The 18,163-nt window shown below is 37.5% G+C and overlaps 2 long non-coding RNA genes across 6 annotated transcripts in view; one reads left to right on the top strand and one right to left on the bottom strand.

Moving 5' to 3' along the window:
• Positions 1 to 18,163, top strand: part of LOC147998251 (uncharacterized) — a 120,810-nt gene that overhangs the window by 42,394 nt on the left and 60,253 nt on the right. The window contains exons 3-4 of the long non-coding RNA XR_015646572.1: positions 13,379 to 13,459; positions 14,014 to 14,122. This is a non-coding gene — a long non-coding RNA (uncharacterized LOC147998251). The remainder of the gene's footprint in view (positions 1 to 13,378; positions 13,460 to 14,013; positions 14,123 to 18,163) is intronic.
• The window catches only part of LOC147998252 (uncharacterized), a 177,582-nt gene that overhangs the window by 103,622 nt on the left and 55,797 nt on the right, over positions 1 to 18,163 (bottom strand). The window contains exon 3 of one of the 5 annotated variants that reach the window (XR_015646567.1): positions 3,853 to 5,095. The exons of the other annotated variants lie outside the window; for them this stretch is intronic. This is a non-coding gene — a long non-coding RNA (uncharacterized LOC147998252). Of the gene's footprint in view, positions 1 to 3,852; positions 5,096 to 18,163 lie in introns of those variants that run through there. 5 annotated transcript variants of the gene reach the window in all.

Here is an 18,163-nt window from a genome sequence, read left to right as displayed (position 1 = left end):
GTTTTAGCTCCTTTGTCGAAGATCAAGTGACCATAGGTGTGTGGGTTCATTTCTGGGTATTCCATTGATCTACCTGCCTGTGTCTGTACCAATACCATATAGATTTTTTTTTATCACGATTGCTCTGTAATACAGCTAGAGACTGCCTAGCTGGGGATCAATCCCATATACAGTCACCAAACCCAGTCACTATTGATGATGCCAAGAAGTGCATGCTGACAGGAACCTGATATGGGTGTCTGCTGAGAGGCTCTGCCACAGCCTTACCGATACAGATGGGGATGCTTCCTGCTAACCATCAGACTGGGTGTGGAAACTCCAATGGAGAAGTTACAGAAAGGACTAAAGAGTTGAAGGGTTTGCAGCATATATAGCAGAGGACAATATTTTTTGCCATCAATAAGAGGAGAAGCCCTTGGTCTTGTGAAGGCTTGTTTCCCCAGTGTAGGGGAATGCCAGGGTTGTTGGGATGGGAGTGGGTGGATGGGAGTGGGAGCATCTTTATAGAAGCAGGGGGAGGAAGGATGGAGGATGGGAGAGGGGGAAAAGGAATAGCATTTGAAATGTAAATACATAAAATATCCAAGAAAAATAAAAAAATGGATCATTTTCTAGACAGTTACCACTTACCAAACTTAAATCACGTTTTTGTAAATCACCCACAGATTCTTATAACTCTTAAGGAAATAGGAGCGGTTATCAAAATCTCCTAACCAAAAAAGGCCAGGGCAAGATGGTTGTATAGAAATTGAAAAAAAAAAGATTTAAGAGTTTATGAAGTACTGTTTCTTCAAGATAGTATATGGCTCTGAATTAATCTGATAGAATTAAGACCTTATTGAAGAGATATCATAACTTAGTTGCAAGATACATAGAAATCAAGCAGAAATTAAGTCGGAAGCTTCCTCCTTCTGGTTGCTTACCTTTCCTAGTATTGGGAGGTTCCATACAAGTCCCTACTTCTCCCTACTGATGGATTCTAAGGAAGAGCTGATATTGTCTATAGTTGTGTTCTCACTGATGAGACCATGCTTCAAAGAATAGTTCCAGACCCATGGTCAGACAAATGGCCCTGATTAAATTCAGTGGGGCATAAAGCAAGATAAACAGAAATTACTATGGGAAATGTACTTGTAGTGTAGTGGGGCAGGAGTTGTAAGGTATTGTAGGACATGAGTGGTCATGGAATGTACTACATAAAGGTACAAAATCATCAAAAGGCAAGGTTAATAATAAAAAATTCTGATAATCTTTTTTTTAAAAATTCTGATAATCTTGAGTATATTGTCTTTTCGTAAACAGAGGAATCTTACTGAACTCCCCTGTTCCAAGAGAAGATAGACTCATTTCTCCCAGGTCTAGCAGAAGAATCATTCCTGTGGCTATGGGGTTCAGCTGTTCAATGATGGTAACAATTAATGTAATTATAAGAAATAATTTAGCTCCACATATGGGGCACTATAAAGGATGCTTATTGAATGAAGTGGCTGATTTTGTTAAAATTTTCAGTGCTCAAGCCTTCTACCATTAATTAGTGAAAAAGGGAAGCGCGGAGGAGGAAATTTGACAGGTTCCTTCTGGGGCCTATTTAGTGCATCAGTTATGTGGACCACAAGGTCGTCCTTCATAACAGGAATAAATATGGCTGTTTGCTGATTATGTTTCTGTTTGAAGAAACTTATCAGGTGTGTGGAATGAAGTCATCCTAATCCCCTGTTTCTGTTTGAAGTAAGAACCTTCTCCACACAGTAAATCTCATCTTCCCTTATCAGGTGTATGAAATGAAGTCATTCTAATCCCCAGGCTGAGCCAAAGCAGGGGTTGCCATGGAGATGAACTGTGTTGGCTAGAACACTCAGGACAAGCACAACATTATTGAGGAAGACGTGGGCATATTATTCTCACACAGACACTACACATGAACCACACTCAATTTTAAGAATACTTAAGGGGTCTGAAGCAGAGGCAAAGCTACCAGAACTTCCGGGAGCATACTGTGGTTAGAGGGGTTACACAACCTAATGCAAATTTCTCAAAGTCTTAACTGGACCTTTAGGAATAATTTAATTTGAGTTTTACTTCTGTCCCCCAAGGTGACCTATGCTATGTTCTATTACATAGATCAAAAAGAAAAGTGGTTCATGTTCTCCTTCCAAGTAGAATTTCCGAGTGGTGTTTTCAATAATGTTGAAAATAGAACATCCCTTTGGTAAAGGGCCATAGACAATAAAATTTCTTGAACGTTCTTACTTGTTTTGCTCTGCATTTAATCACCAATGCTTATGGCCTCATTATCAACTAGAACTTTTATGACTCTAGTAAGTTTCAATGTGTCAAATCATTATTCTTAGTCTTTTAGGAAGCTAAACATCAACATTTCTTCAACAGACATCAGTTTTTTGCTATTTGGTTGTAGCTAATAAGTTAGCAAGCCTCATCATTAGTATGGTTCAAAAATTGTCTATGAAGTTACAGAGCCAAAATCTAGGTATATTAAATAAAAATTAAATAACTTGTTAAAGTATGTGATCTGTTAAAGAGTCTTCAGATGATTTAGGTTTACCACAAAATTTGAGAACTATCAACTTAATTTCCAGTTTATGTAAAGAAGAAACAGGGTTGAGAGAAGAATGTGAGTCCTGAAAATTTATAAACATGGGGAAATAATTCTCATTGTCAGAAATTTGGACATCATTGTAAATTCTAAAGGGTCTGTCTATTTAAAAACATATTTTGTACTATACCAAAGTTAGACTTACAGAAACCAGCTGAATTATACTTGCAGCACTCTCAGCCCCAAATAAATCAGACCTAGTCACAATGAAATGCCATTTTGTTAGTGCTTGTACTTTAAAAATTAAAATGAAGAACATGGAGTTTGAGTTCTACCCTGGAAACCTTAAACTACTTTAACAAGGAAGGAAGGTAGGGAGTTTAGACTAATGATTTTCAATGGCCTCTGACCATTTACCATTTGCAGGTAAGCCCCAAAGCCACAGGCCAGTTAATGGCTCTGGGGGTAATAATTGAGATAAAAATAAAGCATGAATTGTGCTTGAAGTGGTTTTTCCCTTTCTATTTACACAGAGTTTGATTAAGAGTTACGTTTCATCAAGGATGAGATTAGATCTGCGTGGGATTAAGTAAAATAGACAAGAATTTTGTATTTCCCCTTTAGCTCTCAAGCTGCCCCTGAAAAATATATTATCTCCCAGGGCTTGGGCCTTGAGCTTATGTTCTTTTGAAATTTTGAGTGGGTTCAAATATTTTTTGAGATGGGCCCTTTCATCCGTATCAGAAGAACAGCTTGGTTCCTTGGTTCCTTTCCAATTTAAGGACAGGTTCTATGAGGCCATTTTAATTTTCTCATTCTGAAACTTTAATCAGTGCTGAGAGAGAGAGAGAGAGAGAGAGAGAGAGAGAGAGAGAGAGAGAGAGAGAGAGAGAGAGACAGAGAGAGACAGAGAGAGAGACAGAGAGAGAGACAGAGAGAGAGAAAGAGAGAGAGAGAGAGAGAGAGAGAGAGAGAGAGAGAGAGAAAGAGAGAGAGCACTTTCAGTCAATGAATAGCCAAACACCGAGAATGCACACATGTGCTGTCACATATGCATCCTATATTCAAGATAAAGTTTTAGATACAGTTGTACCTAAACTGTAGTAGTTTTTTCAATAACTGTAGCATGCTAACAGTAGAGGCTCAGTAAACTAGCTTCTGGGAATAGAGACACTCAAAAAAGAAGGGAATGAGGAAAAAACTATCCAGAGAGCTGAAACAAAAAGTGAGGCAATGAGCAAGAATGATTACTGGAACTTTAGAAGTGATTCAGCCACAAAGAGGCTTCCTTCATTTTTCAAATTGACATTTATTTTAAAAGCCACCAAGGTAAAATGTACTCTTATGAAAGGAGAAAATGTTCTAATTTTATGTCTTATTACAGTTGACACCACCTCTGCCCATTTGTTTAAGTCTGTGTCTCATTTTCTTAGGAAATTCCTTACTTTGTACTGAATCCATGGCATGTTAATAATAGGAACAGACAGCAAAACCCCTAATGTCTTATATATTTCTCAGTGGATGAAGTAAGGAGATAGTTCTAAGACATTCCCTTCCCAAACTTTCAGAGACAGAGAGGTGACTATTACTATTAGGATATTTTGAGGAGACTCAGCAAGGAAAAACATTTCTGTACAGAGCCAAATATTTATTATAAAGTATTGCTTGTTAATTTCTCAGAAGTAGATAAGACTGTATTGAACTGAATTTTGTTACAAAGTGGCATTGAGTGACAAAAATAGATGCTAATATCAAATTTTATCTCTTTCATTGACCAACTATACATAGCATTGACACTTTGCAACTTACTGGTCCTTTGCAAGTCACATGGTTATTTCAAAAATCAGTGTTGGGGTTTGAACCAAGGGTTCACACACATTGGGCCATTTATTTAATACTGAGCATCTCCTCTATCCTTTATATGGTCTTTCTGGGATTTCCATAGGCTTCCTCACATTATAACTGAATATTGCATATTACAGACTCATTGGAGGTAAACAACCCTTCATTACAATCATTCTATTACCTACCTAGACCAGTGGTTCTCAACCTTCTTAAGCAGTGAAACTTTAATACAATTCCCCATTCTGTGGTGACCCCAACCATAAAATTATTTTCCTTGCCACATCATAATTGCAATTTTGCTACTCTTATGTAACATAATGTAAATAACCATGTTTTTGATGGCTGTAGGCCACCCACCCTTGTGAAGGGGTCATTCAATTCTCAAAGGGGTTGAAAACCACAGGTTGTAAAACACGGACCTAGACTGTCTTAAACATTATTTCCTCATCAAGCCATCTGATTGCAACTAAACTTCTTTACTTATTGCTTTGCATGTCTTAGATCTCCTCTTCTTCCATACTTCAATTGTTCTTCCATTTTATTAACCGTTTCCTTCATTTCATCACATTCATATCCCATTTAATAATGAATGAAAGTCCTCCTTGTTCAGAATAAAACTCTTGGGTTCCTTCTTGTTCACATAACTTTTTGTATCAGCATATTTGTATCTGACTTCCTCAGTTGAGCAATAAGTTTCTAGAGTGAGAGATGAATATATTAAAAGAATTTAGTTATATCATAAAAGAATCCAGTTAATGAATGTAAAAGGCTCTTTATTGACTGTCAAGTATGGAAATTGTTTTATGTCAATTACAGATCTGAGTTATGATATTGGTTATTTGAATTATGAAGTATATAACATTGGGCATTTCACATAATTACTTTAAACTTGGTTTTCTTATTTGCAAAATTGAGTTAATGATAAGTACCATTGACAACAAATTAATATGAATATGATATTAATTCTGGAAGTAATTTGAAAATATCCTTGTGCTGTATAACACAAATAATAACTAAAATCTAAGTATATAATTAAAGAAATATGGATGCTATCCACTATAACTCACATACTGTAACCTTACAAAATGTTTTCTGATGACTATGATGCTAGCAGCAATTATTAATATCAGTATTCACTATTTTTAAGATCAGAGGTGAAAACAGACATTATACATGCTGAAAAGTCCACTTTGTTTAGTCTGCTTGATTTATAGTACATGTTTTTTGTTCGTTTTTTCATAGCATATCAGAGTAGACGGGCCCTTTAGATTGATGCAATTGAATTTCTTCATGTCACTAATATGCACAATGATGCATCATCAGATAAAAAGATTGTTCACAGCTTCACATTATATTAGACATGGGACCAAATGATAACATCAAGGATATTGGACAAAGCCTCAAGGAATATTTTATATTTAATTAAAATTATATATTATATATATGCATGCATATTCACATACATACATAATACATACCTTGCATGTAGATATACCACTTAGGCTGACAATGCTTCCCACAAGAGTCACAGACTATCTTAAACCTCCAAAACCATGTATGAGGAACCTTTTTCCCCCAGTTGTTCATCATTGTCATTGTAGTTCAAATGACTCCAAAGACTATATAGTCTATTGCTGTTGTCCTTGGCTGCTTCGTAGAGGTTTTAGGTGAAGACATAGCACATTTATGACACAAAATCTGGAGGATCTGACCCCATAGATAGCTTGAGGTCTAAGGTCTACATTTCATAGCCCCAGAAGGTGCTGATGCAAGTTGCAAAGGGAGGGAAGCAACCTATGCTCTTACCCATGTGTGATGATTGTGAACCAAAACAATAACCCTAAAGTTAAAATAGGAATATTTAAATCTTGGTCACAAGCACCTATTTAATTAGTCTTAAGGACTGATCAAATGGGAGAAAAGTCATACCTTGTATTAGAAACCTAGCTAACAATCTGGGGTTATCAAATTCATTAGTTTTAGAAGATAAGTTACTACTATCACTTTACTATACAATCATAATTCCTAACTTGATTCTAAAACTTATCCTTATTCTCAAAAGGAAAGGCAGTTCTCACCTGCCATTAAAGAAGCTTATTTTTATGCTTCCTGTGACCTAGACTACTTGCTGCCTGACCCTACTTGCCCTTTCTGCCATTCCTGCCCTTTCTGCCCTTGGGGGTTAGAGGTAAAGTGACTCTGAGTCAATGACACAGACTTTGGGAACAGGTGAGAAATGCAGAAGCAATCTTATCTGAATGCTGCTGCAAGCTCCTTTAATACTTTCTACCCATGTTCCATTGATCCCAAAGAAAGCATCTCTTCTGAACAGCAGTTCCTTATTGGCTATTATTGTCTGGATCAGTAATCCTTGGTCTCTCAGGTAGTCCTCCATTAGGTCCTCCTGCAGGAGATGCTTTTTTGGCTCCAGAGCCCCTAGTATTTACATAGAGATGGCCCCATATCCCTGCTACACCTTTGTAGCAAATCAAGTCTTGTCAAAAGAAAGAGAATATGTGATTGATACAACACAAGCCCTATACTCAAGGAGCATCAAAGAAGAGGAATCAGAAAGATTGTCAAAGCCAAGAGACCAGGAAGTCTGTTATGAGATTGTGTCTTCTAGAAATGACAGGGAAACTACACCCATGTCACTTTATTAATATGGATGCCTAAATAAAGCCCAAACAATGACAATACCGATAGACCTGACATCTTGGAAGAAAGAAATCTTACTGGATTCTCACTTTTACACCAAACACTACAGAAAAGTAAGGACTGATACAACAGGGAAAAATTATCTCCCACAGGACCCAGTCCAAGTGTCACCAGAGAGAATTCACCTAGTGACTAATGGAAACAGATACAGAGACCCACAGCCCAACATTAGGCAGAACTTGGGGAATTCTGCGGAAGAATGGGAGAATGGTTTGTAGAAGCCAGAGGGGTCAAGGACACCACAAGAAAATCCACTGAATCAATTAACTTAGGGACTCATAGAAACTGATCTCTCAACCAGTGAGCCTGAGTAGGTCTGACTTAGGCCCTGTGCATATGTTACAGTTGTGGAGCTTTGTGATCTCATGTTATTCCTAACCTTGTAAACAAGGGCTATCCCTGACTCTGATGCCTGCTTCTTGGACCCTTTGCTCCCATTGGGTTGCCTAGTTTAGTCTCAATAGGAGAGGAGGTGTCTACTCTTACTGCATCTTGATATCCCAAGGCTAATTGGTGTCAATAGATAGGCCTGCCCATTTCTGAATAGAAATGGAGGAGGAGTGGATTTGGGGTAGAGAGATGGTAGGGAAGAGGGCCTGAGAGGAGAGAAGGGATGAGATACTATGGTGGCAATGTAAAATAAATAAATAAATAATTACATAAATAAATAAAATCAAAATCTATTGTGATGGACTGTAGTATTACTTCAAGCAAAATTTTAACCAGCCAATTTTGTTATTACTTCTACTAATTCCAATTTCTATCTACATGTTTTCATTTGCATAATCATTAGAAGCTGACTAAAGATGGCTTGCTGATTGGTGTGCTGACAAATTTTGTTAAAAGGAGAATTAGCATTGTGGCTGCACATTGTAAATCAATTATTGTTGTGCCTCTCACCTTCACTATTTTAGCCAAATTTGTGCCCTACACAATCATACATATGAGGTCAACTCAGATGTGGGATATTATGTATTTGGCTAATACAAGTATTTAATATTACAAAGCAGATTGTGCTATCTACATCTTTAAATGAAAAGTGCAAATTTTTAATATCAGTCATTTTTATGTCAGTCTCATCCTTATTTGGCCCAGTCCTATATTTTGGAATAGATTTTAAACCTTTTGAATAATTAGAAGTAGTTCTGGGAAATTAAAATATTCATTTTTTCTTTGTATTTGTATAGAGAAAGAAAAACTAAAACATCAAGTTTAGTTTCATCAAAATTATGATTATTCTGCTTTTGGTTCAGAATTCCAAACATAGTTTGACACAATCCCCCTCATTGAAATATCATTATCATATTTTAATATATACTCCAATATCTAAAAAACCCAAAGTAGACATATTTTAAGCATTTGTCTAATAATTCAAAAACCATGGAACCAGGCATAAGGAAGTAAAAGAATTAGAGAGATGTGGAAATAATATAGAATATACTTTCTGTTATTCTCTCTGTCCAAGCCTTCAATTTAATTCTATAATAATAATAAATGCAGAGAAAACATCTTTGCATAACCTCATTTTTATTTTCCTTAAGTCATATATACCTTTAAATGTATTTTATTAGTTTTGTGAGTATTGTATACACCCTGTTTTTGCTCATATTCACTTCGCCAGAGATATTTCCAGATCTAATTCCCCTTCCCTTAACAAACAATTTTGTGTCCTTGTTTTTAAACAAACAAACAAACAAACAAACAAACAAAAAACAATCCATAAACTCCAAATTGGGCTTTTGTTATATTCTTGGATATGTGGACTTCCATTGGATTGTGCTCAACTTACTAAGGGTCTAGAATCTAAGGGAAAAGTGAACTTACCACTCGCAGGAACTGTTAATTGTTAAAAATCTCCTCTTCTAGGAGTAAGTCTTAGCGTTTGCCTCCATTCAACATATTGGTAATTTATTAGGCTTGAGATTCCACAGGTCTTGTGTATGGTGACATCACCACTGTGTTATATATGCAACTTCTCAGCTCTGTCCAGAAGACATCGTGTATTCATAGTCATCCACCCCCTCTAACTGTAACACTATTACTACTTCCTCTTCTTTGTTGATTGACAGGCCTTGGGTGAATATGGTCTAATATTAAAGTTCTATCTAGGATGAGAATTCTCCAGTTTTGTACTCTCTGCACCTTGGCCACATAGATAAATCCTTAGCCAGACTAACCAGAGGCACACAGAGAGTATCCAAATTAACAAAAGAAGAAATGAAACAGGAGACATAACAACAGAAACTGAGGAAATTAAAAAAACCATCAGATCTAACTACAAAAGCCTATACTCAACAAAACTTGGAAATCTGAATGAAATGGACAATTTTCTGGACAGATATCAGGTACCAAAGCTAAATCAGGATTATATAAACCATTTAAGCAATTGCATAACTCCTAAAGGAATAGAAGCAGTTATTAAAAGTCTCCCAACTAAAATCAGCCCAGGACTAGATGGGTTTGGTAAAGAATTCTATCGGACTTTCATAGAAGACTTAATAACAATACTGTTCAAACTATCCCACAAAATAGAAACAGAAAGAACACTACCCAATTCCTTCTATGAAGCCACAATTATGCTTATACATAAGTCACACAATGACCCAACAAAGAAAGAGAACTTCAGATCAATTTCCCTTATGAAGATCAATGCAAAAATACTCAATAAAATTCTCACAAACTGAATCCAAGAACACAACAAAATTATCAAAATCTCAAATTACCCAAGATACAATCTACAGACCACATGAAGCTCAAGGAAGACAACCCAAGTACAGATGTTTCAGTCCTTCTTAAAAGGGGGAATAAAAATATTCATAGGAGGAGATATGGAGACAAAATTTGGAGAAGGGACTGAAGCAATGGCCATTCAGAGTCTTCCCCATCTGGGGATCTAGCCCATATACATACAGCCACCATATCCAAACACTATTGTGATGCCAAAAAGTACATGCTGACAGAAGCCTGATATACTTGTCTCCTGAGAGGCTCAGCCAGAGCATGACAAATACAGAGGCGAATGCTGGTAGCAAACCATTGAACTGAGAAATGGGTCCCAATTGGAGGAGTTAGAAAAAGGATTGAAGGAGCTGAAGGGGATTGCAAACCCATAAGAACAATACAAACCAACCAGAGTTCCCAGAGACTAAACCACTACCCAAAGAGTACACACAAATAGGCCCATGACTCCAGCTGCATATGTAGCAGATGATGGCCTTGTTGGGCACCAATAGGAGTAGAAACCCTTGGTACTGCCAAGGCTGGACCCCCCAGCGTAGGGGAATGTCACTGCTCGAAGGTGGGAAGGTGTGGGTGGTTGGGGAGGGGGAACACCCTCATAGAAGAAGGGAGGGTTATGGAATAGGGATTTATGGATGGGAAACCTGGAAAGAGGGTGACATTTGAAATATAAATAAAAACATATCTGAATAAAGTGAAGAAATACTTCTCATAAACAGAATCCAAGAATACATCAAAATGAACATCCATCATAGTCAAGTAGGCTTCATCCTGGGAATGCAGGGATGCTTCAATATACTGAAATCCATCAACATAATTCACTATATGAACAAACTCAAAGAAAATACCACATGACTATCTCATTAGATGCTAAGAAAGCATTTTATAAAATTCAATACTCCTTCATCTTAAAAGTCTTGCAAAGATTAGGAATTGAAGGCCCATACCTAAACTTAGTTAAAGCAATATACAGCAAACCAGTTGCTAACATGAAACTAAATGGAGAGAAACTTGAAGCAATGCCACTAAAATCGGGGACTAGACAAGACTGTCCACTCTTTCCCTACCTATTCGATATAGTACTCGAATTCCTAGCAAGAACAATCAGACAACAAAAGGAGGTCAAAAGAATATGAATTGGAAAGGAAGAAGTCAAAAAAATCACTATTTGCAGATGATATGATAGTATATGCAAGTGACCCCAAAAATTTCACCAGAGAACTATTAAACCGGATAAACAATTTGAGCAAAGTGTCCAGGTATAAAATTAACTCAAACAAATCAGTAGCCTTCCTCTACTCAAAGGATAAACAGGCTGAGAAAGAATTTGGGGAAACAATACCCTTTACAATAGTCACAAATAATATAAAATACCTCAGTGTGACTCTAGCCAAGCAAGTGAAAGATCTGTATGAAAAGAACTTCAAGTCTCTGAAGAAAGAAATTGCAGAAGATCTCAGAAGGTGGAAAGTTCTCCCATGCTCACGGATTGGCAGGATTAATATAGTAAAAATGGCCATCTTGCCAAAAGCAATCTAGATTCATTGCTATCCCCATCAAAATTCCAGCTCAATTCTTCATAGAGTTAGAAAGAGCAATTTATCAATTCATTTGGAATAACAAAAAATCCAGGATAGTTAAAACTCTCCTCAACAATAAAAGAAGTTCTGGGGGAATCATCATCCCTGACCTCAAGTTGTATTACAGAACAATAGTGAAAAAACCTGTATGATATTGGTACAGAGACAGGCAGGTACATCAATGGAATAGAATTGAAGACCCAGAAATAATCCCACACACCTATGGTCACTTGATCTTTGACAAAGGAGATAAAACTCTTGAGTGGAAAAAAAGATAGCATTTTCAACAAATGATGTTGTTTCAACTGGTGGTTAGCATGTAGAAGAATGCAAATCAATCCATTGTTATTGCCCTGCACAAAGCTCAAATCCAAGTGAATGAAAGACTTCCACAGAAAATCAGATACACTGAAATTAATAGAAGAAAAAGTGGGGAAGAGCCTCAAACATATGGACACTGGGGAAAATTTCCTGAACAGAGCACCAATGGCTTATACTCTAAGGCCAAGAATCGACAAATAGGACTTCATAAAATTGCAAAGCTTTCTGTAAGGCTACAGACAAAATGACCTTAGCAACATATTGGGAAAAGAGATTTACCTATCCTACATCTAATAGAGGGCTAATATCTAATATATTAAGAAGTTAGACCCCAGAGAACCAAATAACCCTATTAAAAATTAGGCGACAGAGCTAAACAAAGAGTTATCAGCTGAAGAATATCTAATGGCAGAGACACATCTAAACAAACCACAAACCACAAACCACATGAGGCTGAGGAAGAAGGATGACCAAAGTGTTGGATGCTTCACTTCTTCTTAAAAGTGGAACAAAAATATTCATAGGAGGGGATATAGAGGCAAAGTTTGGAGAAGAGACTGAAGGAACGGCCATCCTGAGCCTGCCTCACATGTGGTATATATATATATATACATATATATATATATATATATATATATATATATATATATATATATATATATATCGCTACCAAAGCTAGATAAGATTGATGAAGCTAAGAAGTGCATGCTGACAGGAACCGGATATAGATCTCTCCTGAGAGACACAACCAGAGCATCTCAAATACAGAGGCGAATGTTAGCAGCAAACTACTGAACTGAGAACAGGACACCGTTGAAGGAATTAGAGAAAGGATTGAAAGAGCTGAAGGGGCTTGCAACCCCATAAGAACAACAATGCCAACCAACCAGAGTTCCCAGGGACTAAACCACTATCCAAAGACTATCCATGGACTGACCCAGGGCTCCAAATGCATATGTAGCAGAGGATGGCCTTGTTCGGCATCAAAAGAAGGAGAAACCCTTGGTCTTGCCAAGGTTGGACCCCCAGTGTAAGGGAATGTCGGGGAGAGGGATGGGAAGGGGGTGGATGGGGGAACACTCTTACAGATGAAAGGGAGTGAGAGGGGATAGGGGGCTTATGGACAGGAAACTGGGAAAGGGAATAACATTTGAAATGTTAATCAAAAATATTTCCCTACCCCCCCAAAAAATAAAAATAAAAACAACCCTGTGATACCACCACCACCTCACACCAATCAGAATAGCTAAGACAAAAAACTCAGGTGACAGCAGATGCTGGCGAGGATGTGGAGAAAGAGGAACACTCCTCCATTGTTGGTGGGATTGCAGACTGGTAAAACCATTCTGGAAATCAGTCTGGAGGTTCCTCAGAAAATTGGACATTGAACTACCTGAGGACCTAGCTATACCACTCCTGGGCATATACCCAAAAGATTCTCCAACATATAACAAGGTCACATGCTCCACTAAGTTCATAGTATCCTTATTTATAACAGTGAAAAGCAGGAAGTGACTTAGAGGTCCTTCAATGGAAGAATGTATACAGAAAATGTGGTATATTTACCACAATGGACTACTAGTCAGCTATTCAAAATAATAACTTCCAATTTTTTTTGCAGACAAATAGATGGCACTAGACAAATATCATCTTGAGTGATTTAACCCAGACTCAAAAGGACATACATGATATGTACTCAATGGTAAGTGGATATTAGGCCAGAAGCCAGAATACCTACGATCACTCAAAGACCACTTGAAGCTTAACATGTAGAAAGTTCAAAGTACTGATGCTTTCAACCCACTTAGAATTAATAATGGGAGGCAGAAGTTAGCAGGAATCTGTTTGGTAGAAGGGAGGGGGAGCAGAATGGGGATGGGGACAGGACTAAGTATAGGAAGAGACAGCAGAGAAGTCCAGAGGGCCAGGATAAAGAATATGAATAAGTAGCACTTCAGGGTAGGGAACTTGGGGAACCATTGGAAAGACACAGATGCTAGGGATGAAAAAGCCTCCCTGGACCCAATGGGGATGAAATTAGTCAAAATACACAGCATCATGGAGATAGAACCTGCAGAGATCACCTCCAGTAGATAGACATGGCCACAAGTATAGGGATGGGGCTACCCATCCATCTAAATTTTATTCATCCAGAATTGTCTCTGCTTAAAGGAAAAACAGGGACAAAAATGGAGCAGAGGCTGAAGTAAATGGCACCTAAAGACCTCCCCACTGTCTGATCCATTTCTTTTGCAGACACTAAACTTGAACACTATTGCTGATGCCAAGAGATGCTTGCAGACAGAAGCCTGGCATGGCTGTCCTCTGAGAGCCTCTTACCAAAAGCTGACTCAGACAGATGCAGGTACTCACAGCCAAACTTTGAATGGAGCTTGGTGCCTCTTATGGAAGAGTGAGGAGAAGGAGTGAGGGCAATGAATGGAATAGGAACTCCACAAGGAGACCAAGAGAATCAACCTAGACTCTTAAGGCTCTCAGAGACTGAACCATCAACTATAGAGCATACACTGGCTACACATAGAACCTCCTTGCACACATGTAGCATATGTGCATCTTTTTCTTCTCATGTATCTTCCCACACCTGGAGCAGGGATTATCCCTAAACCTATTGCCTGTCTATGGAATCCATTCACCTAACTTTGGTGTCCTGCCTGGCCTCAATCGGAGAAGATGCACATAGCTCTGCAGAAACTTGATGGGCCAGGGTGGAAGACACTGGGGAGTGGAATCCTCCAGTCTCTTAGAGGAGAAGGGGAGGTAGTTTGGGAGGTGGGACTATGGGAAGAGGGACAGTGATCAGGATGTATAGTGAGTAAATAAATAAATAAATAAATAAATAAATAAATAAATAAATAATAGGGTATCCAGACACAGAATGAAATGAGATCCATTTCATTTACCCAAGAAAGTAAATTTAAAAATGTTTTAAGGACCCGAATTTAAAGACTGAAATGTTGAAGCTGCTTAATACAAACATAGGAGTAATACTTGAAGATTCAAACATATGCAGGAACTTTATGAACAAGAAAGACTCTAAAAGAGAAAACAGGCTCATGAATTAACAATGGAGTTATGTGAAAGTAAAATTTTTATGCACAGCAAATAAAAATGTCAGCACAACAAACACATACCCTATAGATTAGGAGAAAACTCTTTCCCAGCTATTCTTTAGAAAGATGATTCATATCTAGAATCTATAAACATCAGTAAAATTGAAACACCAAAAAAATCCCTGCCAAATAAAAAATGGGATAATAAACTGGAGACAATTTTCAAAGAAACACAATTAGACAATAGGTATGTTTTTAATGTGTTGATCATTCTGCAGTATTAGAAAAATGCAAACTAAATCTACTTGAGATTGAGTCTCGTCGCAGTAAAAATCTACATTTATACTCATGACTACAATCCAGTCATGGAAAGTGGAGGCAGGATTACTAGAGTTCAAGGGCAACATTAGCTATAGTGCATGTTATAAATAAACTCAAGGTACATGAAACTGTCTCAGAAACAATGAACAAGCAATCAAACAAAAACCAGAAACGACAACAACACACACAAACACACTAAAACTGACAAAAATCTAGGGAAGAGGTAATGAAAATGGAACCCGTCCTTATTCAGAGTTGGAGAGAATATAAACTTATGCAGCCATTATGAAACTCAATATGCTTTGTTCTTTACAAACTAAAATTAGACCCAGCTACATCCCTTCAAGACACATATACAAATGACTCTATCCTCCCACAGCGACACCATTTCTGCTGATTGCTGCTTTATTCACAAATTAAGTGCAGCCAGCCTAGATAGCAACCAACAGATGAATGAAGTTCAGAGTGTATAATTAAAGAGATGAATGAATTTTTAAAAGTAAGGGTATAGGTGACAAAGGTCATTGAACCAAAAAGAGGACCATGATAAGGATAAAAGATGTGTTGAGTAAGGGGAGCAATGCAGCACATATGACACGACAGTAGAAGGGTAAGTGTATAAAGTGCATGTGAATGGAAGGCAAGGGAGGATCAGCACAAACGATGCTTGAAATGTCAGACTTAAATGCAATACTTTGTATTCTAAGTGAAAATTGAATGGACATTTATAGATTTCCATGTTTTATGTTATATTACAGTGTTCCATCTCTTTTCTTCTTCTTACCTATCAAATATCTAGAAGACACAGAAAATATTTACCAAGTCTAATATTTTAGGGTCTGGTATAGTTCCTTCATGTAAATTGGATTTAAGATGTGTATATCTCAGGTTGTGTCTGCCACATGTTGAGGATCAGAGCGTCAAGTAAGCAATAACAAAATATATTTGTCAGTACTTAATGATCCTTCACTGATCCTCTGCTGTCCATGGCAATATCTTCTTAACTGATCTCTTAAGTCCTGGTTCTATACTACCACTCCCAGTTGAGCTCTCTCCTTCTTTCCCATACTAATCACTATTACACCTGTCTAGTTTTCTGACAGTCTCTCTTACTCAATAAGAGACTGCAAGCAGACAGGGAATGTATGTTTTATCATATTTCTGAGGGCTGAACAGGGGTTTATAGAGGGGAAGTTCAGGGTTCATTTTTCAGACCTGAATCAAGTTCACTGTACTTTTCAACTACATCATCCCCCTATATCCATCCAATGTCTTTTGGCACTCAGAATCTTAAGCCATGAAAGGACACTTTGCATCTAGGTAAGTGAAAACAAAACTTTGTTCAATCCATCAAACTGTTAAAACCCTTGTTCTGGGGCCAAGTTGAGTATATCTTAAGGTGCCCTGGATTTAAGGCCACAATATGGGCAGGCACCACTGCTGTTAAGGGCTTATGATGGAAGGTCCTTCCTCCCAGGTGTCAATGATGATGAACAGGCACATTTTCTTCATTTGGGTTTGCATTTCTATTACTTCATCTGAGGGTCACTTTACCACTCAGCACTTTATTTATTATTTAGTTATTTGATTTTTAGAAGTATGTCCTCTGCCTTAAAAGCTCAGAGGAAAATGTCCAATGAAAATGTATCATTAATTAAAGACACTTAAAATGATTAGCAGAAATCACAACAAACAAGAAAAACAAAAATAGCAAAATTAGCTGCTTCATGTACTGTGTGCAAAATTAGTTTCACAATTACTACTCGTGAACTTTTTACAGAGCTCTTCCTGTTTTTGTAGTTCTTCAAGGCACAAAGAAATAATAACACAGTGATGTCTGGTACTTCTATGGTGGTCCTTAATGGGAACCATAGCAATGATACAGGAATTAATGTCGCACATTTCTCCATTTGCTTCATGACTAGAATATGGCTATAAGCCTCTATCAAGCATTTCCACAGTTCATGGGAGCTATCTTGACTAAGATTCTTTCTGTTCTCCAGGGTTAGAACAAAGAGAGGGGACTCCAAAGCGTGAAAATTATGAGGTTGAAGCCTCAGATCTTGGCCCAGGGCAGTTTTCTGTAAGATTGTGTCCTCTTACTAGTCCTGTTGCTTGTGTTGATCTCCTGAACACTTTTTACATACCTACTCTTTTGTTAGCCTGTTCATAGACTGTAGCCTTATGATAGCTTTCTCCAGAGTCCTTCAATTGGTTCTTCATTTCAGATGTGCCTTTCTGAAGGGATATCCCATTAGCTGAGAGTCACATATTATGTGTTCATAAATATTGTTAAATTTTATTAGCTTTAATATAGAGATAAAAGTCTGTGCTGTGATTCAGTGGAAAAGCGTTATGGTTTTTATTCTTTTTTCCATCATCTCCCTCCCACGCATACCTCAGATCTTCCTCTTTCTCCTGTCTGCCTCACTCCCTTGTTTGTTTCCACTCTTCAGTAATCCTAAAATGTAGGTGTTATGTGCAACCTTCACAAGTGTATTACTCATTTTTCTCATTGTTCTGAACAAATACCTGACAACAAGCACCTCAAGGAGGGAGGAAGGGAGGGAGGGAGGAAGGATTTTGGCTCTTGAGAGTAGAGTTCATAATGATTGGAACATCGTGATGTCAAGAGCTTAAGGAAGTGTGTCATGTATATATAGTCAGGAAACATGCAGATGAAATGCGAATACTCCATTCATTTATTTCCCTTATTTATAATGGCACCTTTTCTTCTTGGTTTAGCAAACATAGAAGGATGCTCAAAAGACTGATTCCAAGAATATAGGTCTTGTCAAGTTGACAATAAAGATTAGTCAAGTTCATGTGAAAAGGATAAAAATAAAAATATCTTTGCCTGGTCTTAAACCGTGTCTTTCACAGATCCTCACAGAAATAAATTTTCAATTCTCCCTCTCCAAATTATTGGGTACATCTCTTTTTCCATACATAGTTTTAAATGTTCATATTCTTATGGAGCAAAAAAAAAAAACAAACCACCTGCCAAATGATGA

The sequence above is a fragment of the Rattus norvegicus genome, chromosome X, assembly GCF_021556685.1.
Source record: "Rattus norvegicus strain SHRSP/BbbUtx chromosome X, alternate assembly SHRSP_T2T, whole genome shotgun sequence".
NCBI classification, from domain to species: Eukaryota; Metazoa; Chordata; class Mammalia; order Rodentia; family Muridae; genus Rattus; species Rattus norvegicus.
This window is presented reverse-complemented; position numbering and strand designations above follow the sequence as displayed.